Here is a 6,527-nt window from a genome sequence, read left to right on the forward strand (position 1 = left end):
AGGTCTGCCTCGCCATGTGGGTTTCTCCCTGGCTGGCCGGGGATCACACTTGTGCTGCAGAGGCTGTGGATTGCTTCATAGTGCGGTGCTTAACCCCTTGTGCCACCAGGGAGGCCCAGTAATTTGTTCTTTTCAATGGGTATAAGACAGTTTATTCCCAACTGAAGGATGTTTATTTTTCAATCTTGGACAATTACTAATGAAATCACTATTAAAAACAGGTTTGTATATGGGTAGGTTTTCAGTATTTGTGTAAATACCTAATGAATGGGATTGCTTGGTTGACATGGATAAGAAATTATCAAACTTTTTCAAAGTGGTTGAACCATTTACTAATTCATTAATTTTTTTTTAAGATTTATTTATGCAAACAAGAACTGGGATATAGGCCAGAGGTGTGGGAGGTGAGAGGATTCCCCAGAGAGTGTGGGGAGCCGAACAGGCAGATCTACCGAAATACACTGCTGAGGGGAGCAGCGAGTGAGGCAGGAGAGGTCTGCTGTGCCATGTGGGTTGCTCCCTGGCAGGCTCGGGATGGAACTTATGCTGCAGTGGCTGCCAAGAGCTTGATAGCGCTGTGTTAACCACTGCGCCACCAGGGAGGCCACTAATTAATATTTTGGTGAAATTTAGATTTTTATTTTGCTACAGTTTTTCAAAGAAGAAAAATAATTTGGGTGTTAGGCCAATTCTGCAGGACAACAAAGAACTATGCAGTTTTTAAAAAACATGCCTACTATGTGCCAATCATTATCCTAAGCATGTCGATAGAGTTGTGAACAAAATGGAGACAGTTCTTGCCCTTTGAGAGTGATACTAAGTGAGAATATTGAATTATGGTTATGCTGTGAAGGGAAAGAGATGATACTATGAGAAAATGAAATGGACATAATTTGTATTGGCTAGCGAAGGTATTTGTCAGGAATAGGATAGTATAAAGGACAATTAAGTTGCTGAATTGGAAATATGAAAACATTATCTCTTAGACATGTCAATATATGAGGTTCAACTTAGCCTCAAAACTTAGAATTACAAAAGTCTAAATTCAAAGAAAATCTAAAATCCTTTCATCTAGCTTACTGTATTCAACATTGAAATCTCATCTACATGTATGTAAAATACTAGAGACAGCTTATTGAATTCTCACAATCAGTTTCATAAGGGGCAGGTATTCTATACATCTTACAGATGGAGTGTAGAGAAGTTCCTAAGTCATCCCATTGCTGGATAGACGTTTTTAGCAATATTTATTTAAATTTTCCTGTTGGTAATTTACTGTCAGACAGACACTATTCTCTAGGGTAATTAAACAATTCTCTCTTTTTCCACAGGTTACTTATTTAATTTGAAAACTATTGCAATCCCTTAATCACATCTGAGATAAACATTTTCAGTTCCTATTCTCTCTCTTTTTTTTAAGATTTATTTATTTATATAAGAACTGGGTTATAGGCCAGAGGCATAGGAGGGTGAGAGAATTCACCAGAGACAGAGCGGGGAGCAGAACAGGCAGATGGACCGAAAACACTGCTGAGGGGAGCAGTGGGTGAGGCAGGAGAGGTCTGTGGGTTTCTCCCTGGCCAGCTGGGAATCGAACAGGTGCTGCAGAGGCTGCGGACAGGTTCACAGTGGTGGGCTCAACCAGCTGCGCCACTGGGGAGCCCCCTACAGCTATTCTTAACCATAAGTCACATGGTTTGTAGATTCTTTCCTTGCTGTTCTCCTTCCCAGTTTACATCTTTTAAAGTGTTTTCACAAAAATTAAACATATAGCTGTGGAAACATAAAAGACTGAGCTCTCTTTTTATAGTTTTTATTTATTGAGGCAAGTTGTTTTACAACATTGTGTTTTAGAGGTATAGCATCTCCCCCTTCAGGTGGTGTTACTACACCACACCTACCACCAAATCACCCACTGTCCATCCCCACAGTCCTTAGGGCTCCCTCCCAACTTTGTTCTCATCCCTACGCTACCCCTTCACTCTCTGGATTCCTCAGTTCTGTAGTTTTCAAGGGTTACTTCTTGTTTGTGAAAAGGAAACAAAACAAGGAAGGAGTTGGATGAAGCCAAACTCAAAACCTCTTAATTTACTTTTCCCTTTTGAGAGAACAAAAATAAATTGCCAAGGTGACAGTAAAATCTTTGTACTATGAATTACAATTTTCTATTTTAACCAATTATGATTTTCCTAAAAGAGTTTAAGTATTTGGGCTTTTTGTCAAATTTTATTTATATTCTGGACAGATCAAAGCAACCATGCAGTCTGGATATTGCCTTTAACACAATCTTTTTGAGACATTATCTAAATAAGGTTACTAGATTGTATAAAGAATAGATTTTTAAAATAGGGATTTATTACATTAAAATTTTCATTAACAACATTTTTAAGTGTCAGGTATGCATCATTGAAAATAGATTTTAAGTGGACATGCAGAAGTCAAAAATAGGTAGTTTCGTTCATTCCAGTCAGTATAACTGGCAGTAAAATTCAATGGAAGACAGTGACCCTACAAGTGTGGTTTCCGGAGGCCAAATGCCAGATGGCTAAAAACAAAAGAAAAAATAAAGTATTTCACTTGGTTAAATTTTCAGTAAAATCATGTGATTGAGGGAATATCCTAGTTGGTATTGTGATTAACTGTAATGTGCTATCTGAAGGCACCCAAGCATGACAGAGTGGTTCTCTCCTCCTGAGGGCATTTACATTTTTCTGAGGCCTGAGTTGTAATCATTTAGGTGTAGAGGATGCATCTATTTCACTGCAACAAAGGAATGACTTGGCTGAGCTTTGACCTGCATTCCCTCCTGCTAGCCTTTTGTCATACCTTCTTCATTGACTCTTTGTACTTCTATGTTGGGCTTCCTACAGGGTTCTGCATAGGGCTAGCAACTCAGTACATGTCTAATAAGAAATGAAGTGGTTTTTATTCAGTTATGGTTGGGTACAGAAAACATTTTTTCAGTCTTTATATTGAGGTCAGGGACTGCATCTCTTGGAACTTGGTTTCTTATATTTTATATAACTTTTCATGGATTTTTTTCTTGGAAGCTTTGATACCTTTGAGGTTGTTCTGTGGAACTGGAAATACAGAAAATTCAGTTTCCTTTCATTGCTTGAAATACCATACTTAACACACTCACACACACAGAGTATGGTCTAATATTAAATACAGTGTATCTTAGAAATGTTTACCTTTAATTTTTGAAGTGTGATTTTTATGTATGTTAATATGTTCTTTTAAATTTGGATTGTTTTATTTTATTTTTTTTTAATAGAGGCATGTTTATTTATTTGTTTGTTTGTTTTGTTTTTTTGTTTATACATGCACTGGGTATAGTCAGAAGCGCTGGAGGGTGAGAGAATTCACCAGAGCCAGAGCGGGGAGCAGAGCAGGCAGAAGGACCGAAGTACACTGCTGAGGGGAGCAGCGGGCGGCAGGAGAGGTCTGCGCGCCATGTGGGACCCTCCTCCGGTGGCCGGGGAGCAGCCGGGGATCGAACCGGCGCTGCAGAGACTGCGGACAGCTTTGCAACCCGGCGCTCAACCGCTGCGCCACCGGGGAGGCCCGAGAAATATATTTTCTATTGCAACATGGTATAAGCATGCCATATTTCACTATATCTAAGACATTTTCAATTGCAAGGCACAAATTCTGCCAATTATTGTTATAAAATGCCATCTCTTATAGGACGTACACCAATTTAGAGATGCAAAATGCAGAAAAAAATAAGCATCTTAAATTGAAATATATTTTGTACATGAATTACTGGAATAAAAGTTTTTCAAATAATACTTCCTGTGATAAAAAAAAAATATTTAATTCATTACTTTCAAATTGCAGCCAGGAATTTGAAAAATGTTGACTTAGGTCTATGACAGCCAAAATGAGGTATTAGATAAAAATAATTGTATCTCTTCTCCATGGCAGAAAAGCTTAAGTCTAATTCAGTCAATACTTATCTAGGCAGGCATTCAAGTGGGCTTACATTTGAAAAATTTGATCTTATCCAAAAATCATCATTGGATGGTAGACTGTAACAAGACTTGAATTCCTGTTACAGAATTTAAGTTCAGTTTTCTCCACAGCTGAACTGCTCTAGTACTTCAATAAACTGTTTAGATTATTTGTATTCTAGGTTCCTGAGCCAACACAAGCTGTAAAATTAATTGCAATCTAGCTTTTGCCAAATGCAGCTAAAACAATGGATATTTATGGAAGCAAGCCAGCAGTATTCACAGCTGGCTGGGCATCATAATAACCTATGGAGCTTGTTAAATATCGATGCCAAGAATTGCTTGCAATAAGACTTGGCCATCTACTTTTACAATCTCTATTGGGAATTCTGATGTCCAGCCAGGTTTAAGAATTATGCTCAAGGGTTTGACAATCATAGATTCTTTTAATTTTTTAAAATACAAGTTTTGTTATATAATTCACATACCATAACTGTTTATCTGTACAACTCAATGGTCCTTAGTATCTTCACAGAATTGTGCAACCATCACCACAATCTAATTTAAAACATTTTCATCACCAAGTTATGAAGTTGTGTTTTACATATATTATTGCACTTAACCCCAGCAGTGTACATCAGGTATACAAGTGATCTTGTTGAAGATGAACTTCGGTGGCATGGCCTGGTAGAGGCAGCTGGTGTCAATGAACCTAAATTTGGGACAAGTAAAGAAAGTTGTACCTTGTTCTCCTTGGAGTTGGAAAGCAGTTCAATTTATTCCTTCTATGTACCTGAGTGAGCCCCTACTCTCTGTTGGTGGCTTTCTTGCTATTTCTGGTCACTTCTCCTGGACAGAGCATTCCAGGAGTTAAATTTCCCGAAGTGGGAAAAACCATGGCTATTCCAACCTAGGCTAAAACTCAAAATTGACAAAATACTTTAAAGCAATCAGTAATAAAATCCAAATTTTTGGCTATAAGTAATTCAAGGCCATGATGGTTTAAATTAGCATACATCTGTTTCTGCATCTTCCCTGCCTCCCCAAACCAGCAACCATTTTACAGATGTGTAATATTTTAGTTGTCTCCTTCTTTCTGTTTCGGTGTTCCCGTTGAAATGAACTTTGGTACCTAGTTTTTCTAACTTCTAGGCAGTGTGAGCTGTAAGAGGTGGAGGAATTACAAATTCATTCCAGCTTCTGTTGGCGACTATTGTCACCGTTGGGGAATTTCAATGAAGTAACTAGACAGGGTAAGGCTGTATTTTCAGTTACCTTTTTTTTTTTTAAGATTTATTTTTATTTATTTATGCATACAAGAACTTGGTGTGTATAGGCCAGAGATGAGGGATGGGGTGGGGGTAAGAGGATTTTACCAGAGACAGAAGTAGGAAGTATAACAGGTGGATCTACTGAAATACACTGCTGAGGAGAGCAGTGGGCAAGACAGGAGAGTTCTGCAGTGCCATGTGGGTTAGTTCCCTGGCTGGGGATCAAACTCAGGCAACAGTGGCTGGTGACAGCTTGATAGCACTGAGACCTTAACCCTTGCGCCACCAGGGAGGCCCCATTTTCAATTGCTTTTTCCCTAGGGCATCATAGTCTGTAGTAAGTTTTGAAAATATTCTTTTAAGTGAGATAACTTTGTATAAGCTAACATATTGTAAATTATGGATTTGAATAGCAGAACTTAAACATGTTTTCCATCAAATATTTTTCAATGAGACAGCTACTACTGGAATTACAATTAGAAAACTTAAATTTCTTTATAGGAATAGTATCACAAGGTCCAAATTAGAGCTGTTGAGAGAAACTTCTAAAGCATTTAAGCACTTAATGTTTTCTCAAGATAAATTTTTGTTTTATTGTATTCAGTAAGCACACTATTCACTGCTTTTATGTATGTATTTAACTAAGAAAAAACAAAGTTAAAAAGAGTATTTCCCATCTAGTGCTAAATAGGTAAGACAAAATACCTTCTTCAAAAAATATAATATAGTACTATAATCCATATTGCCTCTGTAATGATAATTCTGCCCAGGAAACAGTCATGATAACTAAAAGAAGTTTCTATTTTTTGAAATAATTAAATCAAGTATCAAAAAGAATTCATCATTGGTAAATGATCCAGATATTTTTTTTACTTGCTACTGATCTTGACTATTTCATGGAAAAACTAAAATTATATGAAACAAATTCATGAAAATTGAGCTCCATTCAAGCAGCCATATATGACTATAGTTACAAGATATCTGACTGCCTTTCACCCTTAATCAGGCTTAATACATAGATCTCGAGTCGAAGTGACTTAGGCACCCTTGGAACTGTCTTAAGTTGACATGGGAACTTCTCCATAGACTGATATCAGACACCTGACTTGGCATTTTCAGGGACAAGGAGAGTTCTCTGGCACGTTTGGCTATATTCATCCTCTGATCTATCCAGAAAGGTTGAGCTGTCTGAGGAGCCAGTCAAAGACTGGAGATGGTCATCCCACCCTAATCATTGTGACTGTATAACAAAAGGAGTGCTGGGGCTCCCTGGTGGTGCAAGGGATTAAGTCTCAGCACT

The sequence above is a fragment of the Talpa europaea genome (assembly GCF_964194135.1).
Source record: "Talpa europaea genome assembly, chromosome: 2".
Lineage (NCBI taxonomy): Eukaryota > Metazoa > Chordata > Mammalia > Eulipotyphla > Talpidae > Talpa > Talpa europaea.